Source organism: Castor canadensis, chromosome 4 (assembly GCF_047511655.1).
Source record: "Castor canadensis chromosome 4, mCasCan1.hap1v2, whole genome shotgun sequence".
NCBI lineage: Eukaryota > Metazoa > Chordata > Mammalia > Rodentia > Castoridae > Castor > Castor canadensis.
In genome coordinates this window covers 136593945-136619981 of record NC_133389.1, presented here as the reverse complement: position 1 = coordinate 136619981, position 26037 = coordinate 136593945, and the positions used below count along the sequence as shown (strand labels likewise).

At 33.1% G+C, this 26037-nt stretch overlaps 1 protein-coding gene and 1 non-coding gene across 3 annotated transcripts in view; one reads left to right on the top strand and one right to left on the bottom strand.

The window, feature by feature from the left end:
* Positions 1-26037, bottom strand: part of Znf804a (zinc finger protein 804A) — a 395234-nt gene that overhangs the window by 219438 nt on the left and 149759 nt on the right. The window lies entirely within an intron of this gene.
* On the top strand, positions 20466-20569 carry LOC141422875 (U6 spliceosomal RNA). The gene has a single exon (XR_012447579.1). It is a non-coding gene; the product is annotated as a U6 spliceosomal RNA (small nuclear RNA).

Here is a 26037-nt window from a genome sequence, read left to right as displayed (position 1 = left end):
GCTGCAGTGAAAGTCCAGTGGAGGTACATTTTGCCAAATAGTTGATCTGTACTCAAAACCACCAAGATCATTAAACAAACAAACAAAAATGGAAATTTCAGAAACTGCCATGGCCAAGAGGAGCCTAGGGAAACACAAATACATGTAATCAGTATTCTGGATGAGAAAAGAACAGTGAATAAAAACTAAGAAAATTGAAACAAAGTATGTCCATAATAGTGTATTCATATTGGTTCTTTGGCTGTACTTATGTGTACCACATTAATGTTTAGACAACAGCAGAAATTGACAATGGGATATATGAAAACCATGTACTATCTACGAAACTTCTCTGTAAATCTAAAAACTATTCTAAGATGGATTTTAAATAAGTACATTAAAATTATGATGATATTTGGAAGTCAAATCAGATCTATGTTAAAAGTTTTTTAGTAAAAGCCATATTGGAGAGTAATAAACATTATTCCTTTAGAAAGAATAATGAGAAAGGAAACCATTTGTTTTCATGACATTCCTGCTGAGTTATTATGTTCTAACAAAAATACAGAATCAAATGTATCAGGAGAAAGAACAATGGCTTTGGTCTTGATCATCCTGCATTCCATACTCTGGCAACTTCATTTCAACTGCAAACTCTGAGCTAAAATTAAATCAAGGTTTTGAAGTTCTGTTTTCTTACCCATGAAAAATGGAGATAATTCTATTCTTGTGGAGATTTTGTCCACAAATTTTTAAAGGCTGAACATATATTCAAAATGCCTACTCCAGGATGAGTTCCCAGTATTCATTTTAAGTTGTATCTTTTGTTTGATACAATACAGAAGAAAGTTGTTATCTAATTGCTTAAGAAATGTTTTTGATAGCTGAATAATAGAACACAAGAACCCACCAAACAGAACTTATTGATTGGTTTAAGAATTTTTTAAAAAAAATGTAAGTTCATCATTCTTTTCCCAGTTCTTATAGGCTAGAAAGGACTTGTAGTAAACAATACATAAAGTGAAAAGTACTGCCTGGTACAAATTTTTAAGGAATTAAGTTTCAAAATACCTTTAGAGTTAAGATTTTCTTTGGATTCAGAAGACATGTTTTTTATATTCCTTTAATTTCTAATCCAATATTTTTTCTGATGTTCATACATTTTAAATCTGAGACACTGCTAGCCAAAGTTAGAGCTATCTTTGACCTCAAATAGATTGTTACATATAAAAGTTATTGCTCATTCTTGCTGAAAATTTCAAAGGCTCAATCTGACACAAAGTATCACATTCCGCTCAGATGATGAGATGATTTTACTCTGAAAAAGGTGAGTTGGCAAAGTTCAGTTTACTGAATTTTAAATGGTTTTTAAATTCCAGTCCAATATACATGCATTCTTAAATGCATACATGTTCCACACATGTAAACACACTTTATACATGCATATATGTGCATGTATATGCACATGTGTACACACATACATGCATATATCTGTATATTTATTTAGGTCTTTCACAGCCTTCATGGTCTTATTTGTTCAGTCAGATTTGAATTTTATTTTCATAATTTATGATGAATGGCTTTTATGTAACCTAATCACTCAAAATTTATTTAGAATTTACAGTAAAAGAGTAGACAGTCTTCATGTTAAAATCTTTAATAAAACTAATATCAATTACACCTCCCAAGAGTATCATGAGTCCCAATGGTGTGAATGGTAAAGGCAGTTTTAACAGATGAAAATAATAATTATTCAGGAAGCATTATGCTTTCCAAATGAGTGGTTGAATTTCATTAGTACTTCATTATATTAATCGCCATTAAGAGCACTTAAAAAAATCACAGAGTACTCACCCTTGAAATGCTGTTTGAATTTTTTAAATAAATTACTAACCATTCATATTCATATCAAATATTTTATTATCTATTACTAGCCAGGAATTATACTCCTGCTGAACTCAGATGAGTAAATAGGTAAATAGGAGATACTGAAAAGAGAAGGTCACTTATAGGCATTTGGAAGTGTTTATGTCTTTGAGACAGAAATCCTAAGATAGCAACATTGTAGTACTATTGTCCTAAAGCTTCATAGATTTTCATGAGCAATAAAAATTTTTATGTAAAAATAAACTTACATATGTAGCACATATGTGTGCATGATATATATGTACAATGTATATAATGTTTTATTTTATTTATTATATTTACATGCTGTATCATACATGTTATATGTAACATGTGTATTATGTAATATTTTTATATACACTTATAGTATATTAATTTTTATTGCATTGCATTTTATTACATTAATATAATTTTATTTTATTTATTTTATTCTTACATAATTTATATTTATTTTTATTATTTACATTTGTCTTTCTTTATTGTGTTATATATATACTGTGTTATATGCATACACACACACAACACACACATAACAAAGGCAGGAAGACAAGTAGTTCAGGGTGATGGGCAGGTAGAGAAACAACTTTCTGTTGACCTAATTTTGGAGGCACAGAAAGATATTTGACACCCAAATTCAAGTTTCCCTACCATTGATGAGGTAATTAAATTATACTGTCTTAGGTTTTTACAATGAAAATATTTTTACAATGGATCATCTTTAACAGATTTTTTTTACTTGTGGTGATTTAAGTAACTGAAAATAAATTTAATCATTTCTGAGTAAAATGGGTCACAACACTTGTTTCAAGGAGGCAAAATTTATAGCAAAACACATTATGTTCCCAAAGAGAGGGAAAAAGATTACTGAGTAACCACCCCTTACTCTACAACTTTGTCCAGTTGACTTCTACTACCTTAGGACAATGGTTATTTTCTCAGAAATTTAGGCACAGTGTCAGTTGCTGGAATTATAAATTATTCCAGTAGCCTTATACACTAAACAATTGAAATATTATAAAGTAAAATGAAGTGAAGGAGAATGAAAGTGTGCCAATGAGATCACCAACAGAATAACCTCATGTTTATAATAATATGTAAATAATCCTGTAAATCTGAGGTAGATATGTAGGCAGATTGGCAAGCAAACATAGGTAAATATAGATCTATTTAAGATTTCATGTGGCAAAATGTCTTCCTACTTGAAAAGTTAGAAACCCTATACACTCCTGGAGTTGTTATCTTATGGCAGTCAATATATAATGGTCTTTAATGCTAAAAAGATAACAGAACTTATGTTACCACACCTCTGTTGAGCAACACAGAAGACAAGAAGCATAGTGATTTCTAAGGAGCACCTTTTCATTTGTGTTTATTCAGGAACCTATATAACAGTAACTCTCCGAAAAATAAATTGGTTATTTTCACAAGGAAACAATATTTAGAAAGCTATAAAAATGATGGCTTATTTTTCTGACAATAATGTAAAATTCTGGCAATAATATAAAATTTAACATTTTATTCAACTTAAATGTAGTGACTGCTTTAAAATTATTTCATATGGCAATACAATACTGCAAAAGAGGAAGCCTGTTTCTCTTATTGTGACAAATCACAATAGTGATGGGATGATGGTAATGTCATCTCTTGAGGACCTACTTGTGAAGCAATGAACGAATGAGAGACTGTGTGACTCCCAGAGGCTACACAGGCTGACGGTAATGGAACTAGGGAGAAGGGGGCTCTGCTAAAAGCAAAGAGATGCTAAATTTTTGAGGTAAGGTCTTATAACCTTACAAGAAAAGTCAGAGAATCTGACTAACAAAAAAATTTTCCTATTTGAGATAAATCGATAAATCAGAATATAGCAAATGAAAATGACAGGAAAGAAGATGAAGACAGAAATAAAGATTAGTTTCCCAATTTAAAAGTGCATCTATTCTATAACATAAAACTGTTTCTCTGTAGAACTACACTCTGGTCTAAAAGGGAAAGAAATTAAAATAACCAAACTTGTAACTTATAATGATTACTTGGTGTATCATATGTCTGCTTTTTATTTCAAAAATATTCCCTAGAAGAATGTTCTTTTCCATTTCCATGGTAATTGTATTTTAAAAGGTACTAAAGTACTTAACAGAACCAAGAGATCTGTCTAATTTGTACTAAAACTTGGAAGCATGTGGTAATCAGTACCTTCATTTTCACAAATCACTACTTTTGGGCTAAGTTATTTCCCTGCCCTATAGACCTTATTCATTGTGATAGTCTAGCAACTTAAAGTGTAGAATTTTTCAGCTTAAAAATGTATTATATTAAAAATCCTCTTCAATATTCTTCTAATGTGACTCGTTTTTTCAACATTGAGTAAATTACATGTATATTTTGCTAAATATTTTGAACATTCTAGTGGGAAAAGTCAACATCACTATTAAAGACAGTATGAACAAAAAAGTGAAGATAAAGCCGGGAACCTAACATGTTGGGTTGCAAGTGCAATCAATACAAATCAAACTTTTATGTTTATTCTAAACTACAGAAACAAAGGTTTCTTTTAGAGAAAGGAAGAGCTCAAGAGAAAAAAAATTAAAATCTTATTGGAGAACTAAATGTCAGAGGCTTGTTGTGAAAGATCTCTGCTATGAAGTATCTGTGTCCTTCCCCAATAACATAACTATTTCTAAAGATAGAGTGTTTACAAAGAATATTAAGATTGAGTGAGGTCATTGGGGCTCCTACCTAATCTAATGACTAGTGTCCTTATCAGAAAAGGAGAGTATAACACAGTCACAGAGAACAGATAATGTGAAGATAAGAAGGTGATGGATGTCTAGAGACCAAGCAGAGAGGACTCAGAAGATATTGTGCTGACATCTTGGTTTGGATTGTGAGAAAGTTATTTGTTAAGTCTTTCATTCTATAATGTTTTGTTATGGCATTCCTAGAAAACTAACACAAACTCTTTCATGTTCTTTCTCTCTGCTTTGATTTTGAAAAGGAAAATTTTCAGAAAGATGTTTTCTCATATACATAGCGGCACAGAAATAGATTACTGTGAGCTAAAGCCCTTGAATAATTATCAAGAAGAAAAGACTAACGAAGCAGAAGGTCAAACAAGAAGAGAGAGGAATGTGGGGACAGGGGTGCGTTCTTGGCTCTCTGAAGGTTGTACACAGAACAAGTGCCTGGACGCTCTCTTGGGACCTTTTGAACTCTGGTCTCTCCACAAAATCACCCTTTTGAAAAGGTGGTATTCACTGGGCTGTCAGAATTAGGCAACACCAAATTAAGGCGCTAATAAAGCGGCATTGGCCTCAGGAAAAAAAAAAAAAAGATTTCTTCTCAGAAAATCTCAATTTGACAGGGCAAATAGACCCTATAGGGGAAAACATACATGTAGCACTTTTGACTGTGAGCAGACAAGGTGTAATATGGGACCCACAGGAATTTAGAAAATGCACATTTCCAAGAAAGAATATTGTCAAGTTTTCTTAAAGCAGAATGAGCACTTATACCACTGTGGTATTATCAAGAAAGCATTAACAGTTGAAATTTAATAAAATGTTAGCTTGTTTTTTTAAGTATTTAAATTTTATAGGAAAAAATAAACAGATTATCTGTTAAATGTTGTTGAGCAATTGTTCGTTTCTGTGGAAAAGTGTCACTAGTTTTTCCTTATTTGCCAAACAAAGCTCTATGAGGCACTTTTCTTTGTTCCACTTCAGTTAATACAAGAAGCTCTGGTGTCAAAAACCTTGACCCAGAGTTTGCCTGGACTCCCATAAGGTTTAACCTCTGAATTTTGCATCATCTTGTACTTTTCCTTTGATTCCATTTCCTTGATCTGTGATTAAACTTGAAGTTTACTCTGAAAGATAATGGGCAAAAATGAAACAGAAAAACAAAACCCAGGAGCCAGTTCTGTGCATCATTCCTTAAATTTCTTACTTGTTAAACACAGATAATTTTCTCTAACTTCATAATGTTCAAAGTTAGCTGGAAGCTAGTTTAATTTCTTAAATTTTGAAATACAGCATACAAACAATTATCTAGCCAGTTTGGTAAAATGCAAATATTTGTAGGGTAATACCTTTGCTTGGCATATTCATAATGACTATCATCAATTAGTTATGCATGATGGACCAACAAGACTTCTGACATAAAATTTTTGCTCAGGTGCCAGTCAACATAAAAACCTGATACACTGCATGGGTACAATTTATCTGACCTAATATCAATCAGAATTAAACTAGACTGCTTGTACTGGAGAGGTCATAGCTTGAATGACCACACAATGTGATTATATCTGAACTGGGGAATGCCCAGAAATCGACACAAGACTCTGAGGCTCATGAGCCTGGGAAGCTACATGCCCTCATGACAAAAGTGATTGCAAAATTTATTTTTTTTGAACTTGCTTTCCAAAACTAAAAGTCCTAAATATGTGAGGAGTACATAGATATCCTATATGGTGCTGTAATGAGTTAGCACAAACTTACCATCCTGTATCTCTGGAAGTTAGAAGTCTAAAATGGGTCTTATTGGTCTAAAATCAGGTGTTGCAGGACCATGTGCCTTTCTGGAGGATCCAGCAAAGAACACAATGCCTTGTGTTTTCCAGCTGCTAGAAGCTTTCCGCATTCCTTTATTATAGCTCCCTTCACCTTCTAATCCAGCAATATCTGTTCATGGATTTCACACTGCTCAGCACTCTGGAGCTGACTCTTCTACTACATCTGCATTTAAGAACTTCTGTGACTACATTGAATCCTTTTATGTAATCTCAGAGCTGCTCCCTTTCTTAATGGCACCTAATTAGCAACCTTAATTTCTATTTTGCATGTAACCTAACATATTCTGAGAATTAAGATGCAAGCATTATAAAAGGTCACTTTTCATCAAACTTGTAGAAGAATTTTCAATAGAAACAAATTTAAAGCAAACAAAAATTAAAACATTGTAATACTACACACTTTGCTGGTAAGAAATAGCTACACAATAACAAAAAGAAAAAAAAAGTGAATGTAGAAGTTCTTTGCAGCTCAGTAATCAAATAATGGAGGCAAGCATACTTCAAAGCCAGGCTGTTTGTCAATCACACTTGGCAAGCCTGTCTATACAAGCTCCATTTGCAGCTTCAGAATATGACTTTCTAGTGACCTGAACAACACTGGAGTTTTGGGGTATTTTTTGGAAGAATAGAAGAAAGAAGAATGATGTCTAATGACTAATCAGAGTGACTCCAAATGAGAAACACTGATGAAATTTTTTTGGTGGATACTGGAATTAAAATTTACTGTTGTAAACATTTTAAAATCATTTATTCTTTATACTAACTCCATACCAAAATAACCTTCAAGGACTTTGAAAATATAGACTTAATTTCTCTAAATATTATGATTCCTCCTGGAATGCTGATGCCAGTTTTGTAAAGCTTTGTCTAATCATTTAGTTCCTGAGTCTCTTAATTTGGACGTCTCTGTCATTTTCCTCATTTTCTTCAACATCAACCACAAGTCCAGCACATTATAGTCACTCAGTGAATGTTACTGTAATGACTGTATATAAAACCTTCTTATAATAGCCAGGCATATAATAACATGCCTGTAATACCAGCTCCTAGGAGGTGGAGGTAGGGGGATTAAAGAACAAGTCCAGCCATCAGCTAAAGCATGGGGCTATATCTAAAAATAAGCTGATGCAAAAAAAGGGCTGGAAGCATAGCTTAAGTGGTAGAGCACTTGCCTAGCAAGAATGAAGTCCTTATCCAAGCCACAGCAAAAACATATTATTAAAGAACATGTGGCACAACTTTGAAAAGAAAGTATATAGTAAAGGGTAACTTCTGAGTGTGGTGCTTTTCCATAACTATGTAGAGATTCTAAGTATTAACATAATCTCTGACCATTGTTGACATTTAAAAACAATCATGTCAAAAGATAATACAACACAATGTACTGTAATCTGTTGACTAATAGGGAAGCAGGGTGACAGAGAAAGAATAAGTAGTGGGGGGGTTAATCTGATTAAAGCATGATATACACATGTCTAAAATGTCAAGGTGACCCCCATGGACTATTGTGCTGTTTTCTCAATCCCTCCCTTGTTAGAACAAGCTTTCTCTCTTGTTCTGGTTATTACTGAACCTAACTGTGCTTACCTGGGGGCAACTGGAGATTTGGAAAAGACATAGGATAGACAGTCAGGTAGAAAGTGGGATCAGATGTGTTGGGCACTGTGGTGGAGATGCCCAAGCCTCATTGCTTCTTTTCTCTGTCTTTATTCTTTAAGGCCTTACTCCTTGCAATTCTTTAAAACCTTGCTTCTAGAGTCTTCTTTCAAGCCTTACTTAAAACATCCTGTCTTTTGCCCCCAAGCTTGCAGCTGTTTAGTCTATTATGTTTAGATATTTTGAATTTAGCTCATATTTCAATCAATGCATCAAAATCACCCGTAGGGTGTTGATCAGTACTATGGTTCATCAAACCACAGGAATTCACAAGGAAGAAAATTTTTAAAAAAGACAAAAAGACTGAAAATATACAGGATAACTTAAATCTTGAACACATTCCATTAAGTCATTCAACAAATAAGGAGTAATGAAAAGGTAAATGTAGGTAAAACTAGAGATTAAAAGAGATTTAAAAAAATTAATGTATAGACATTATTTGGATTCTGAGTGGTTGCATGAGCTTGCTTTGGTTTTTAAAATATGAATTAGTCCTCTTTCGATAGGAGTAAAGAAAATGATTATAGTATTTAGCCAGTGTTAGAATATTGGGAGGCTGGTACATGATAAAGAGAGAAAAGCAATGATGTCAAAGTGATGAGAAGAGAACGGTTCAGATATTTCACTTTGCTACTTAGACATTATGAGGACACAGCAGAAAGGTATAAAACAATGTCAATAACTGAAAAACATACACACAATGCCTGCGAGTCTTGCTAGGGTATAGTAACAGGTGCAAGTGCTATAAAAAAGGAGACACTGAAGAACAAGTTCTGTTACAATAAATCACATAAGTGACTAATCTTTCTGATATTGCATATGTACAAGCACAGTTGATTATTACATGAGTGGTGACTGAAGAAAGTATTGTAGTTTGAAGGAAGGGGTAAAAAAGCAGTTAGGTGTCTTTGTTATGAATCAATTTGAAATTGGAATGTACACAAAAATGAGACAATCAAGATTTTCAGCCAATATGGTAGAATAATCAATAGATTGAAAAAGTTCTCTGTTTTATCTTAATCCAAATCAGCCAGAAAGGGAGGAACTATGGATTCTGCTGACTAAACTTGAGGCAAATGGCTCACATATTGATATAATTTCAAAAAGAGAAAGAAATCATGATTCTTACCCTCATTGTGAAGTGAACATGTGCTAGGAATCTTTTCTCCTCATTAATGAATGAGGCAAACAGTAAGATGTTCAAACCACCAGTTTAAAGAGGATTTGCATTGCTAGACAATGTTAGGATTTCTAGGTAATCTACTACAGGACCCAAAACTCTAGCCCCTGGGGTTACAAATTGTATTTTGAGAAATATTCAGGTTCACATACAAATTCACTAAAACTGAAACTTCCAACAAATACAATGTAACAATTGAACTAATTGCATTGCCCTAGATAACCCTCAGGTTGCTTTTGCTCTTTTCGACATGGGAAGTTGTCTCATCCAAATTCACCTTATTTCAAAGGTATGAATACTTATTCTGACAGAGAAGATAATTACTTATTTTAGAGCACTAGCTTTGACATAGAAATTTATGCAAAAAGATATTATGGTTTATACAAAATAGCCAACAAAATCTGGACCTCAGACTTGTCATCTACTCACTCAGCAATGATAGGAAACTTTTAGCAAAAGAAACCTAAGACAAAATTATATACTGTTTTCTATTTCTACTGTCACCATTCTAATTCAAGACATTACAGTGTCATCCTGCATTTGTTCTTCTTGTCATTCCAATGTTTGCTCCAATGCCAGATTTTTAATTTCTCTCTTATAGAAGCCCTTTTATATATCTACTTTCTACCATAAAACTACTATATATAAATTGTTGAATGTATTACCATATATTTACTCATTCATGTGCATATTTATTTGCTTACTCTTTAGCTGATCTCTTTCCACATAAAAAGAAAACTGCTTCAGAGTGTCACTCTCTCTCTTACTCCCAACTGCATTTTCAGTGTCATCTTGAATGGTGCCTGGCATAGAAAAGGTGGCTAATAAATATTTGTAGAAAAATGAATGATCCTAGTTCTATCAGTTTTGTAAACACCATCAATGACTATGATGAAATGAAAAAAATTATTTCCAAGGAAAATACTTCTGCTATATCACTGGAAGTTTTGAGCTTTTGTACTTATTTATCCATAAAATACTGCTATCTAGCTGAGCAAAGATTTACACTGCACCTCACAGCCATCTTTACTTCTGGTAATGACAGTTGGTGTATTTTATCTTCCTTCAGGCTAAAAAACAATTTGGCAAAACAAATCTTTACTATGACCTTATAGGTACCAAGAACTTGAGCTTCTGTGGAGAATAAGATTACGAGGAATAGCCTAAAGGCAGTTGTCTAAAGACATGAAAAGATGAGCATTTATATATGTACCATTACTAACTTCAAGAAGAAAAGTGCTTTGTACAAGCATTTACCCAAAGCGATGCAGGAATTCATGATAATATGACATTCATAGAGGATACCATTGTTTTCTCTAAATTAGGAACATAGAACTCAGAAACTTCATCTTCACAGAAGTTAGCTAACATTCATGTAGAGAATACCATGAACTCTCTCCATAAGCTGTGACTTCCTTCAAAATTACTCTCCCTACCCTCAGCTTTATTTAGTAAAAATTAGGAAACTCTGCTTTCTTAGTTGTTATTGTGGTTTATATCATAGTCTTCCAAACTAGGGAAAATAACTGTCCACAATCAGATAATGCTAACTCAGTTTCCTAAATATCCTTTGGCTTTTCAAAGAACTGTTCATATATATAATAAGTGACACTTTAAAAACTTTGCCTAAGTACATATTTAAAGTTCAAAGAAGTTGAAAACTATTTTAGATTATATTTGAGGAAATTATACATATTAAACCTGCCCACAATTATGTCTTTACAAAGTTATAATAGATCAGAAAGATTTGAAAATGAGGATTATAATGACTATCTTGAAATAATTCTTTCACAAATTATAAGTAAACTTATCATAAAACAAATGTGATTTTATTTTTATCTCATTTTCATATAAAATATAAAGAAAACCTTGCATTAAGGAGAAAAAGAGAGGAGTCATTCTTTTCCCCCATTATGAGTACTTTATTTCCTTTTTAATTGCATGTCATATTTCAGGATATGATAATATTACTGACATCCAGAAGGTATCCCCTGAAAGGCTTTTATTTTCCCATCCTTTGATTTTCTTTGTACATTGTCAGTCACTAACTCCTGTTTCATTTACTGTGACTCAAGTAAGTCAAAACTGTATTCCTGAGATCAGATATCTTTTCACAGTTTAAATGGCTGCTTGAGAGAGATATTACTTTGGATATTTTCATTATTTTTAAGATTTATTAGTTCTGGGTGCTGGTGGCTAACCCCAGCTACTCAAGAGGCAGAGATCAGGAGGATCATGGTTGGAAGCCAGTCCAGGCAAATAGTTCTTGAGACTATCTCAAAAATACCCAACACAAAACAGGATGGGCAGAATGGTTCAAATGGTAGAGCCCTTGCCTGGCAAGGACAAGGCCCTAAGTTCAACCCCTGCCTGTCCCCCCCAAGAAAGATTCATTAGCAAAATGTTTAGTCATCACCAACAAAGCCACAAACTGAAAATTTGTATATTCCTTATCCTATGTACCTTATATAACAGCAAGATATTTCTCCTCACATTTACCTAATAATAAAATTATCTCAAAGAGGTAGAGTTTCAGAGACTTTAATCTTATAGATAGCTTTTTTTTTTTTTGGTGGTTTGGGGTTTGAATTTAGGGCTTCAGACTTGCTGAGCAGGTTATTTGACCATGTGAGTTATCTCCAGTCACAAGGAGATAACTTTGAATAAATTCTTACAGAGGTCAGTAGATTACATGCATTTCTCATGTTAATTGATTCATATCTGGATCTAAATTCAGTGTGTATAGATAAGCTGAATAATTGTCAGTGCTCTAAATTCTGCTACTTTTCTCCTGATTTGATGTTCAGACTATTACTAAACTGCCATGTGGTGTTTTGTTTGGAATTCCCTTTCCTAGTTCATACTAGATTGTTAGAGCTATTGTTTTCCTTCCTTATTATTTCTAGTAAGTTTATTGTTCTTTCTCTCCCATCTTTTTAACTTGGTTTCTGTGGAGCATCAACTAGAATAGAGAACAATGGCAACAACTCTCCAAGACTTCCATGTACACCAGTCTATTCACACAGCAGAGGCGAGATAAGCAGACTTGAACACAAAGTGAAGAAAAGTATCTGTATGATAAGGATTGGAGGATCAGTATTTTTTCTATTCCTCTTTATATAAAAGAGTACAGCACCAATGACATTGATTTTAAAATAAATTATTAAATTACAATATTCCATACAAGTAGTCAAATCACAAGGCTATTACTCTATGTATTTTCACCAAACATATCCAATTCCTTTAAAAACAGTAACTGGCTATCAGAAAAATGTAAGTAAAAACTAAATGAGATAACACTTCGCATCAATTAGAATGTCTATAAAAAAGGTAGATAATAACAAATTCTGGCAAAAATATGGAGGAATTAGAACTCTTATACACTAGGGGAAATGTAAAATAGATAAAATCTGACAGTTCCTCAAAAGGAACTACATATAGACTCAGAAGATTGGAAATATGCCCCCACAAAAAAACTTGCACACCTATAGTTATAGCATTATTTTTCTAATAGCTAAAATCGAAAGCAGTTCACACTGATGAATGTATAAACACATACCATTGTTCAAATAACATAATATTCAGCCATAAAAAGGATTCATGTATTGATACATGCCAAACCATAGATAAGCTTTGAAAATATGCTAAATGAAGGAAGCAAATCTTAATAGCTAATATATGTACAATTGTATGTTTATGGAAATTTTAGAATGAACAAATCTATAGTGTTGGGAAGTAGGTCTACATTTGCCTATGGCTGGATGGTAGAGGAAGGCTAATTACTGCTAGTGGGTATTCGTTATTTTTTGGTGGGGAATGGTAAAAATGTTCTAAATTGACCGATTTTCATGATGACTGCATAACAGAATATCTGAGCTATATGTCAATAAAAAAGACTTACTTAAAAAACAAAGCCATAAACTTTTTTCTTTAAAAAAGATATATTAAAAGAAACTGAAAAGAATCTATTTATCTGTTTTAAAGGATGTATAATAACATATTCATATTCAGATAAAATAATAGAAAATACCACAAAAATCAAGGAGAACATTTTCTTCTTTTTTATAGGGTTTTTCCTTTAATTTTATTTATTTAATTATTTATTATTCATTTATTCACATGTGTCTACATTGTTTGGGTCATTTCTCCCCCCTCCCCCACCCTTTATCCCCCTTCCTCCCCTCACTTCCACACAGAATCTGTTCTGCCCTTATCTCTAATTTTGTTGAAGAGAAGACATAAGCATAATAAGGAAGACAAAGCGTTTTTGCTAGTTGGGTTAAGGATAGCTATACAGAGCAATTCCTAGCATTGCTTTCATGTACAAATGTGTTACAACCCAAGTTGATTCATCTCTAACTGATCTTTACATGGTTCTGATCCCCTTCTCATAATAACCTCTGTTGCTTTAAGGTTTCTGTATTAGTTCCTCTGGGGTGGGGACATCAAACACTTTCATGTTTTGGGTTTTCTACCTATTCCTATATCTCTCATATGTGCTCTCCCCTTGTCATGTGATCCAAGTCCAACCACCTTGCTGCATTTGCTCTAGATCTAAAGTCCACATATGAGGGAGAACATATGATTTTTGGTCTTCTGAGCCTGGCTAACCTTGCTCAGAATGATGTTCTTCAGTTCCATCCATTTACCTGCAAATGATAAGATTTCATTCTTCTTCATGGCTGAGTAAAATTCCATTGTGTACAAATACCACATTTTCTTGATTCATTCATCAGTAATGGGGCATCTTGGTTGTTTCCATAACTTGGCTATTATGAATAGTGCTTCAATAAACATGGGTATACAAGTGCCTATGGAGTAACCTGTGTTGCATTCCTTTGGTTATATCCCCAGGAGTGGGATTGCTGGATCATATGGCAGGTCTATATTTAGATTTTTAAGAAGCTTCCAAATTTTTTTCCAGAGTGGTTGCACCTGCTTGCATTCCCACCAGCAGTGCACGAGGGTTCTTTTTTCCCCACATCCTCGCCAACACATGTTGTTGGTGATGTTTTTTATGATGGCTATTCTAGCAGGGGTGAGGTGTGGCTTTGATTTGCATTTCCTTTATGGCTAGAGATGGTAAGCATGTTTTCCTGTGTTTTTTGGCCATTTGAATTTCTTCTTTTGAGAAAGTTCTTTAATTCGGTTGTCTATTTCTTAATTGGTTCATTGATTTTAGGAGAGTTTAGCTTCTTAAGTTCCCTGTATATTCTGGTTATCAGTCCTTTGTCTAATGTATAGCTGGCAAATAATTTCTCCCACGCTGTGAGTGATCCCTTCAGTTTAGAGACCATTTCTTTTGTTGTGCAGAAGTTCTTTAGTTTTATGAAGTCCCATTTGTCCATCCTTTCTCTTAGTTGCTGAGCTGCTGGGAATCCATTGAGGAAGCCCTTGCTTATACTTATTAGTTCCCGAGTGTTTCCTGCTCCTTCCTGTACTAACTTCAGAGTTTGGGGTCTGATATTAAGGTCCTTGATCCATTTTGAGTTGATACTAGTACAGAGTGATCGACATGGATCTAGTTTCAGTCTCTTGCAGACATAACCACTTTTCCCAGCGACATTTGTTGAAAAGGCTGTCTTTCTAAGGAGAGCATTTTTGTCCACCACATTGTATATCCATCTCCTCTTTGAGACATTTGGCTAACTTATAACTAATAGAACATGGCAAAGGTGATGAGATGTGATTCTTATAATAACTATATTGCATAAAATGGCCAGGGTAAGTGTCACTGATTTTACTGTGTTGTATAAGACTGTCTTGTAATATTTTTCACTTTCCTCTTTGTCTTCTCAAGTGTCAGTGGAGAAATTCACATGCTAAGCCACTGCTGACTGCCTCAGCTCCAAAACAGTCATTACTGAATACTTCTGACACCAGTGAGCTTGGAAGCAGACTCTTCAGCTGACCTTTCAGATGAAAACTCCGCTCTGCTGACCTCTTGATTGCAGCCTGATGTTCTCCTAAACAAAGAAGTCCACTATAATTGTCTGGACTTCTGACCCACAGAAACTGTGATGTAAAATATGTGATTTTAACTCATTTTTCCTCTTCTAAGACACTAAAAACCCATTGTCAATGGTAACTAGTATCTTAAATTTTAGCATTTTGGAACCATAATCACTAGTTTAATCTATACCATTGGAATCATAGAGCAAAATACTTTTTGACTGGAATTTCCTGACATTTTTCATGTTAACTTTTTTATTTATCTTTCTCTGTTAAAAACAACACATTCTTCTTAGGATATGAGCTTTGTTCACTTTTTATACAGTTATGTACCTAACATCTTATACTATGTATTCATAAAAAATAAGCATTTGTTAAATGAGAAAACTAGACATATTAATAATTAGTCATTCCTTTCCCCACTATCTGGTTTTTCAAAAGCATATCTAAAGACAGGTGAAGGGCAATATATGGGAACAAAGGTCACTAATAGCTTAAACTGCTGACATTATTTCTGGATAATTTGTGATAACTTTATAAACCATCCCAAGGCATCCCAAGGGTAGAAAAGGTGAGAGTGATATGTACATATAATGTTTATTATAATTATATAATTTCAGGTACATAGATATATGAATATATGTAGAAATTAAAACAGAAACAGGAAACAAAAACTGAAAAATCAGAACAGCAAACTCTCCTTCCATCACCTTCTCTTTTTATAAGAATAGAGAGACATGGATTAATCCTTGAGATGATAAGAGACTGCAAACTCAATAGGCAGAGTCAGAAAATTAAAGGGTGTGTCTTACAATTCAAAGCCCTGAAATTTACATTTATTGTCCTTGTGTTTAGGTAAGTCTAGATCTCCATGCTGTATACTAATCATAAGATGCACGTAGTATATAATAAACCCACCTGGGAACCCATTTGGAACTCATTTTCTCTAATGATTAGGGGTTGCTAGGTGATATGACTGGATAACTGGGGAGAAATTTAACAGGAAATCTCCCAAACAAATATTTTAGACAAGAATCACCATTTAGAATTCTTTACTATGAATTACCTGGGTATGAAGAACAGAAAATATTTTCATCCTCTCTACTTCTAGTTTATCCTGTTTCCCCAAAATAATCCTTATTAAAACTTCTACCACGCAGGACTCTCCTTTTTGTGAGAGCCATTGAGATGTATTTTATCATGGATTTCAAGTTTGAGAGATAAGCTTGGAAACACATTTCTCCATTCATCTGTTCCCTTCTTTGCTAACAATCCTATCTCACAAAATTCATAGAAGTGGTATATCAAATTATACTAAAATTTGTGATTGATATTTCTCTGAGTATTTTTCATTTGAGAAGTACTCTCTAAATAAAGAAAAATAGAGAATTACCAAAGTCCTCAAACACTTTGTGCTTGTAACTTTCCTAAAACATTTGGCTCACATATTCTTTCTTAGTAATAAAGTTGTGTGAATAGTTTTTAAACTATGATTCTAACTTTTCTTTCAGTGCTTTTGTACTTTGACTGTTAGTATTGGGGGTTGTAGTAGTATGTAAGTTGATGCAAAAAAAAAATATTACATATAATGTCATATATTATATGTATTATTTTATGCTTCATGTATATTATGTTATACACTTACAAACACACATATTATATTATATATAAATAAACTGTTGCATGTATGGAAGCTTATTTATCTAAAGAAGTATGATAATCTCACTTTACTCAGGTATAATACTAGGAAATTCAAAATTATCACTTTAACATACAGATGTATCTATTTTGTTATCTTTATCTCCTATGATTCTTCAAAAGAAAGAATAGTACCTCCAGTTCCCCAACAAAGGTACTTATTGTCTTAAGCCTTGCTTCTGAAAAATGACTTTTTGAGGGTCATTGATCAGATCTTACTTTACAACTCTCTGAGCTCTGTTTAGCAAATCTAGTTAATATGAAAGAAAAGACACAATTCTCATACAGAAGTATGTATCCCGATGTTAATTATTTCCCGATTTCTGGGATGTGACCATGTCTGTGGGCTATACTGCCTTTCTAGCTCTCACCTGGATCACCAGGATGCATTGCTTTATCATGGAAATGCCATTTGTTTTGGATGTTAGTCTCACCTGTGCTCTGTGCGGAACAGAGCTGCTTAGATATCTCAGATCTTCAATTTCCTCTGCAAGATAAATTTTAAAAAAAGAAAAAAGAAGGAAAGAAAAGAAAAAAAGAAAGACTCATGAGGTTTTTAGGTCCTTTTAAACTCTATTATTGAACACCTTGTTACACTGAGACATCTGTTGTGCTCCTGCTACATTTTCAGTTAATTCATTTTGGCTCCAGAAATAGAAAATTTTTAAAAACTCTGGCTACCATGACTCCTTTCTTGAGAAAATGATACATAAGTGTGTCTTCACACACTGGGATGAGACAAATCTGAGATAGTATAGAACAGGATAGACATATTCCTGGGAGCCTGTTGCCAGAACTTCATTCACTAAAAATGATTCTTTCCTGAATGAGAACTTTTCAAAGAGAAAGTTTATAATTTGTTTGGGCTATCTTTGGTAGGAATTTAGAAACCATAAGGAATAATATATGACTATGCAAAAGAGGAAATGTGAATAAAGACAATATTCCTACCTTCTAACGAGGTAGGAGGTACTATAAAATATTCAGAGAAAAGCGGATCAGAATAGGAGCATGATAATCAAAAAAAATCCTGATGATGATCTGATTTGTGCATTTATGTGCATATAGTTATATCACTAAGATGATATAAAGAATGTATTAACTTGAAAACATCCAAAAACTTGCATGTGGATACTTTGCTTTCATCCTCATTTCATTTCTATTAAATGCAATTGTATAAAATTTATGTGTATATATGGTAAATAAACAAATATCTAAGAATTTAATATTTTAGTTCTATAGGACAGGCTCCAATGCCCATGATTGAAAACTTATTCATTACATCCCTTCCTATCAGCACCGTAGGCAGTTCTTAGATACTACCAGAAATACAGTTTTTCAGATGCCACTCCAGAAATTATGGGGATTGGCCCAGTAAATTTTGCTTTAAGAAACTCTTTATTTGACTCTAATGCAACTTAACATGTAAGAAACACTAATATTTGAAAATGAATGACATCTTTCCTATCTGGCTAAATTTATCAACTATAGATCTTCAAAGAATATATTTTCCATGTTTGTAATGTCTACTGAGAATTTTATAGTAGTTTTAATTAAAACGTACTGTGTAGTACTTTGTATTAGGTTTATATCTGATTTACTATTTATATGGCTATAACTAAAAATAAACTTATTATTTTTAATGTACAACAGATTATAAAATATAACAAAAAGAATTGAGAAGGATGCTTCAGTGTTGGACAGATTTAGAACCACTGAAAAGTATTGTTTATTTGGATCAATCTTGGATTATTTACCATTACCATTCATGTTTTTCCCATTAGACTTTCCTTGAAGTTTGAGCATTTGGACAGGGTGGACTTCCTGTAGATATTTACATTTTACTTAAGGTACTTTTGATTCCAAGATGTAAATTATTAACTTAATTTTAAATTTCAGAAGGAAAGTGAAAAATATTTTAGAGAGTTATCTTTAAGTAGCACAATTACATGCTACTGATAAGGCAATTATTTTTTCAGTTGTTTGATCTTTGGCAAATAAAAATAACAGTCTTTAACATTTCAAATATTTCAAAGTCCACAGTTCAGTACTTTCATATTGTTGTGTGATCTCCAGAACTTTCTCTACACATACATAAATAACTCCCCTTTATCCTTCTATTAAACTTTGATAATCACTACTCTCTGTTTCTATGAGTTTAACAACTTTAGGTAGTTCATATAAGTGGAATAATATGACACTTCTTTCTTGCCAATGACTTATTTCACTTTGCACAATATCCTCAAGGTTAATCCACACTGTAGTATAAATCAGAATTTCCTTCTTTTGTAAAGCAAAGTAATTTTTCACTGTGTGAATATATGGTATTTTGCTTACCCATTCATCCCATAGTAGACATTTGGGTTATATATTAGCTAGACTTACTACAATAAAGTAGTATGGAATGGTTAGATTATACAAACACACATTTATTTGTCAGTTTTATCTTATTTTATTTATTTATCTTTTAGAAGCCGGAAGTATATGGTCAAGATGTTGTCAGGGCTTCTTTCTCTAGAGGCTTCTGTCCTCACTGTGTGTCTTTGTGGTCTTGGTTTACTTTGTAGGGAGGTGGTTCTGGGGCTCTGGATTCTCTATCTCTCTCTCAACATCGGCACCAGTCTCATTGGATTAGAGCTCTATTCCTCTGCTTTAATTAAGTATTATTGAAAGCTGGACCTCCAAAATATCTGTTATCTTTGGGTATACATTTTAGGAGAGGTAGATACAATTCACTCCATAACAGGTTAGCTTCAGCTTTTATCCATGTGAATGATGCTGCTATGACTGTGAGAATACAAATATCTCTTCAAGACACCACTTTCAATTCCTTTGGTTATATACTCAGGAGTGAAATTGCTTATCCATATGTAATCCTGTTTTTAGTTTTCTGAGGAACTGTTGTAAAGTTTTCCCTAGAGATTACACCATTTTATACTTCTGCCCCAATCCACAAGAGTTCCCGTTTCTCCACATTCTCAGTCACACTTGGATTTTAAATGTAGCCATCCTAAGAGTATGAGGTGACAGCTAATTTGTGGTTTTGGTTTTGGCTCACATTACTTTCATAAAGAGGGTCTTTTTGTATACACTTTGTATTAAAGGGAAAGCATTATTTAATTACACTGTTTAAAGCACAGAAAGATAATTATTTTTAATTGAAACTGGGCTTTTGCAGCTTACTATAGAATAATTCCATCAATTAGTGAAAGTAATGTATTCAATATAAAATATTCAGTGAACATGATACATATGTAGGAGAATGCCTTTTGTCAAGTTCAACTTACAACCCCAATGAATTTATTTCATAATTATTTGTGTTTCTTTTCATTTGATTACCACGAAGTTTTGCTCATCTCTGAATTTTTATAACACTCTGGACCGAGATGGAAATGTAGCTGTTAAATTACTCTTTTTCATCATCTTACGTAGATTAACACAATACGTAGATTAACACAATACATAGATTAGCACAATTAATCTCTAGATTAAAACAATAACTAGATGACTAAAGAATATGCATCAGTGCTCAATTCAGCAGCACATACACTAAAATTGTAATGAGACAGAAAGGATTGGCGTGACACTTGCACAAGATAACATGCAATTTGTGAGCATTCCATATTTTAAAAACTAGAACATGCATTGTATAATTTGTTAAAATCTCAGGCGTTACTGAAATGCTTAAATAGATGATAAGTAAATGTGAAAAAATTAGCTAACTTGAAATACTGAAGTCAAAAATATGGTATTTTCATTTAGTTAATGAACAAAATAATTCCTATTGTAAAAGAAATAAAAGGAGCACCAGTCGTAAAATTTTATGTTTTTTCTTACATTGAGTTAGCATAATACCTCATGATGAATCCTTTTGCTGTTTTTATCTGTATCTGTTTGTCTATGTTTCTATGGGGAGGCTGAGACAATAGTACAACTTTTGTTATTTCTCTTAACAAAAAAGTAAGGCTTCTAATTACAAGACACAAATAGCAGTTACAGTCTTTAAGAATCTGCTCATAGCTTCACTTTACCAATTTTTCAATTTCTAAATAGCTATCATGGCATGTTGTAGATTATACCATTTTTCCCCATCAATTATCCCAAAATGCCCCAACTATAATCCATAGAAAAATTCACAAGGCTGGCATCAAGATGAAGTGTCCTTTCCCTTAATAAATGTTAATTACCACAGCAATTAAGTCAAGGTTGTTGAGGTATCTTATAGACATTATGCTGTGTACTTTTTGGATAATCTTGTTAGTTACCAAATGCTCAAAACAAGGCACTAGGTTTTCCTGCTAAAATAAAAGCTCCAAGTAACACTTCACTAGCATTTATGTTTCAAATAGTATATCATAAATATATCTTAGAAACTTTTTCAGTACATTTGTCATTTACCTGGCTTTGCACTACAAATGAGGAATTGTCATTTAAGTGACATATTGATATAAAAGTTACAGATTATAACTTTTTCCTATTAAGAGTTTTAGTTACTAAAATTCCAAATATCCAAACAATCCTGTTATCCCCAAACACAATTTTGAGATTTAAGTGTAAAAATGATTTACCAATGAAATTTTTGGTGTTTAACAACATTAGAATTCAAGGAACACAAATTTAGTAGGCATGTTTGGAAATACTTAAGTAATATATTATATATTGATAAACATTTTGGAGCAAAATTAATGGCCCCTTTTCTTTAAGTGAAACTATGCTTTAAATTTTATGAAGAGAATTTTGTTTTCCTGCTTTGTCCAAATAATATTGAGGCAAGTGTTATATTGATTTTTGTAAGCAACCTTTCAGTAGAAAATATAACGGACATCTAAGTGCTTGAAATTGGCAAATTCACAAAGATCTAAAGGTAGTGTTTATTGTGAGAAGCATTTTAGAGTCTCTTCAATGATATGAAGGAGTAATAAAAGTAGAAACTTTGACTTTTTTAACGTGTCAGTCTCTATGAGAAGTTCTGTGACTTGGGTGCACTCCAATTAACTCCTTTTTGCCAAATCAGTTTAAAACATGCCATTGAAGTCAGAGATAAAATTGGCTAATTCCCCATCGTTTCATGACTCTATAAAACAGTTCAGAAAAATGATTTCTCTAAAACTCTATTGTTATATATATGCTGAATAAAAAGATATTTCAAAACTTGGCTTAGAAGCAAGTAGTTTTCGGGATTTTCCACATAAAATGTATTCACAGACATTTTCTTAAAACAAAGAAATAGATATTTTTTTCATAGTCTTGTTTTTTCATAAAAATAATGCTTAACAGCTTACTTTTTAGCAACTTCAGAATTTCCTTAGAGAAGTTACACACATGCACAGGAAATTAATGTGAGTCAACTCCCTGTATAGATATCCTTATCTCAACTAGCAAAAACCCTTGTTCCTTCCTATTATTGCTTATACTCTCTCTTCAACAAAATTAGAGATAAAGGCAAAATAGTTTCTGCCGGGTATCGAGGGGTTGGGGGTGGAGAGAGAGGGGCCAGAGTGGGTGGTAAGGGAGGGGGTGGGGGCAGGGGGGAGAAGCACATATGAATAATAAAACAATAAAAATTTTTAAAAAATTGTCACAGATTATATCAACTACAATACCCCAAAATGTGAAACAGTGAAAATTACATATACAACATTTCTTATATAGATGATCATACTGATTTTCTTTTAACTGTCATATTTGTAACTGACAATTGTTCAGGGAGTGAATTGGTATTATGAATATATTTGGTGTCATGTCTTTGTCTCTTAAATGCACTTATTTGAGGAAATTGTGTTTCTGACTGGCAATGGAGGTATGTCTGCCTGTATAAACTGTAACTTTTCATCTTCTCCAAAGGAAAGCATGGGATCACCCATCCCCATCAAATAGCATTCTGGTGATGAAGCACCTGACCAGTGGTCATGGAAAAGGCAGAGTTCAGTTGCTGTCTAGGTTCATATGACCAATTTTCATTCTAAAACTTTAGTCATACTTTTTCCTTAGAGTATGTTTTATGGTTAATGACTCAAGAAAATTGAGGTGGTGTATTCATTAGAGAAAAATAAGGAGAAAAATATGGAATGTTGACATTTCTTTGGCTATTTTCTTAGTCTTTAATTCAAAACAATTTCAACACATTTTTGACTATAATTAATAGGCTTACTATTCACAGCAGACTCTCACATAAATTTATGTAAAGATGTCTTAAGGACTTTTTTTGTGAGGGTCCATTTTGTGTGGGAGCCATACAAATTTATAATAGACAGTTTCTATTTATTCAAAAGTTGTTTAGAGGTGGGAGTGGTAGGGCATGTGGGAGGCTGAGACAAAGAGATCATGAGACAAACAAGGCCAGCCTGGGCTACATAGTGATATCCTGTCTCAAAGCAAGGTACTTGCAAATAATTTATTTAAAATCCCACAGAAGTAACATCATGTTAAACCTTAGATTATAGTAATAAATTCTACTTTTTTAAAAAAACTATCTCTACAAGAATCTTAACCCAAATAAAGGCAGAAAATACTGTGAATAATTCCAAACAAACTATTCCTTTGAATAATATTTGTCTCTCCATAAATCATAATCTAATAGAATTCAAATATATTATTAAAAGTAAAGTGACATGGATTTTGCAAAGTTGTTTTGATTTTCAGCAAAGTGTTCTGTGTTTTCTCAGATTTTATAGCATAGAGTCTTTGAATTCAACCATCTAATAAGCAATTAGCACTGACTATTTTTTAGGCATAGGAACTCTGAGTAGTGAAAAACAGAGTTTCTTCATGGGGTGGGATGAGACAGAATGTGAATTGAAGATATTCACCACTACAGGAGCACTTTAAAGAAAAAAAGTAAAGTAGTAGAGACATTGGAAGGGCATCAGATATTAGGTATTCAGGGAAGATAATTAATGACCTCAGTAGTACAGAGGTTGGGCTGTTCTTAGAAAAACTTAATTTGAGAGGGTTTAGCAAGAATTAGGGGAGAAGGTTATAATAATGATATTTAGAGAAAATGTGATTTGCACAAGAGCAGAGTAAAAGACAAAAACTGCAGGCTGTATTGAATCAGGGTAGAAAACTCTGTGTACTTGATCTTTTTCTTCATTAATAATATAGTACAGAAAAGGTAATAGGATTATTAAAAGATTCCTTAATTTGGGGAAATAATGTATAAATTTAAGTTTGTATGAAGATATTGACATTTCTTTCTTGACAGATTCTACTTGAAAGTTACTCAACTTACATAGGATTCTTTAATGTATGTGTAGTATAGATTATTATCTTTCTGTTAGAAATAATGCTTGAATAGCGCACATATAAAACTGTGTACATTTGAAAATAAATGATTATAAATACAAAAAAGATTTAATTATTTCACTTTTGAAATACTTTGTGTCTTTATAACACTAATTATGAGAAGATTATGCAAAACTCTACCCTCAGGCAATTTTACTCTGATTGTCAAGAAGTTTTACCAGCCTATAAGCACTGTTTCCTCTGGTGTGAGACCCTCTATTATGACTTCTAGACAAGCCCTGGATACTGCTTTTAATTTTATACACATAAAATCACATTTTGACATCTTAGAGGTTAGGACTTCAACATATTTTTGGTGTTCATTTAACTTATTACAAGTTGGATCGATGCTAACCATGAGAACTGAGATAAATGGGAAGACTGGAAAAATATTTAAGTAGAAGACATAATTCAAAACAAATGACAAAAATACAAGCATTTACAAGTAAATGATATTATACATTTGCAACACACCCTAATGATTAAATAGCTAAATGTTTTAAACAAAGCCAAAAAGTCAGGATTCCATAGCAGTTTCTGAGATAAAAACTACATTTTCTTTGTTTGTTATTTTATTCTCTTATGAACACATGCTCATAAATTTATTTCCTTCTTGGTTACAAATAATTTCATTATTGAAGCAAGGCAGAATTGACTGAAAGGTCATGACTGACATATAACAAATAAATTAGGGCCAGGTATAGTGGCATACAACTGTAATCCCAGTCATTCGGGAGGTGGGAGTAGGAAGATCATGATCTGAGGCTAACGGAAGCAAATGCATGTGACCCTCTCTGAAAAAGAAACTAAAGCAGAAAGGGCTGGGGTCATAGCTCATGTGGAGGAAGAACAAGTATGAGACCCTCAAGTCTCAGTATTGCTTCTCCCTAAAAAAAAAAACCAATAGACGGGTAATTTATAGTATATTATATCATCTCTTTTCTTTGGGCATTTGGTACAGTTTATAATTCACATACATATTCTCCAAAATTTACATGCTATATAAAATGGAAACCTTATAGAAAGCTCGTTCACCTCATTAATCAACATATGTAGGATTTCACTGATTTATGACAATGTATGAGGACTATTTTTGATGAAAGTAATAAAGGCCATCCAAAAAGACAACTTTTTAAACTAAAACCCATACTCACACACACACACACACACACACACACACACACATAAAGAGATTCAAAGATTACATAATTCTTTTTGAAAGATACACAGTTGGCTTAAACTTGGACAACTACATACCACAACTGACAGGTCCCTGATCTTGAGGAAGGTCTCTCACAGAAGTTCTAAGAAATGTTTCTCAAAGTGCAGCCTTGACTTGAGGGGTCAGCTATCAGCTGTGTGCAATGTCCTGCAGCAAATTTTGAACAAGCCTGTGGAGTGATGCATGGACAATAGACTTAGGGCTCACTCTGCCTCATTCCTGCCGCTTTTGTAAGACTGCTCTGCAGTCCAATTCTATTAACAGTTACTGCCTCACTTCCCACTAGTTTCGTTTTCCTTTTTGCATTGGAGTTAATTGTATTGCTTACAAGAATACTGAGTTTTGCACATGGACTCGTCAGTGTTTGATCTTTCATCTGTTTTCTTTAAATCGCCATTCAATTACGGCTCTCTAAAAAGCAATCTCTTTCTCATCTGCTTAGAAACCTTTCAAATATTTGGCATAACTATTCAGCCTTTCTTTAGTTTTCTTTCCTTGCTGAATATTCTCAGACCCCTTAATTTTTCCTCAAAGGACATGTGTTATAAAGCTCTTCCTATATCTGCACATTTTGAAACATCAGTGATTTGT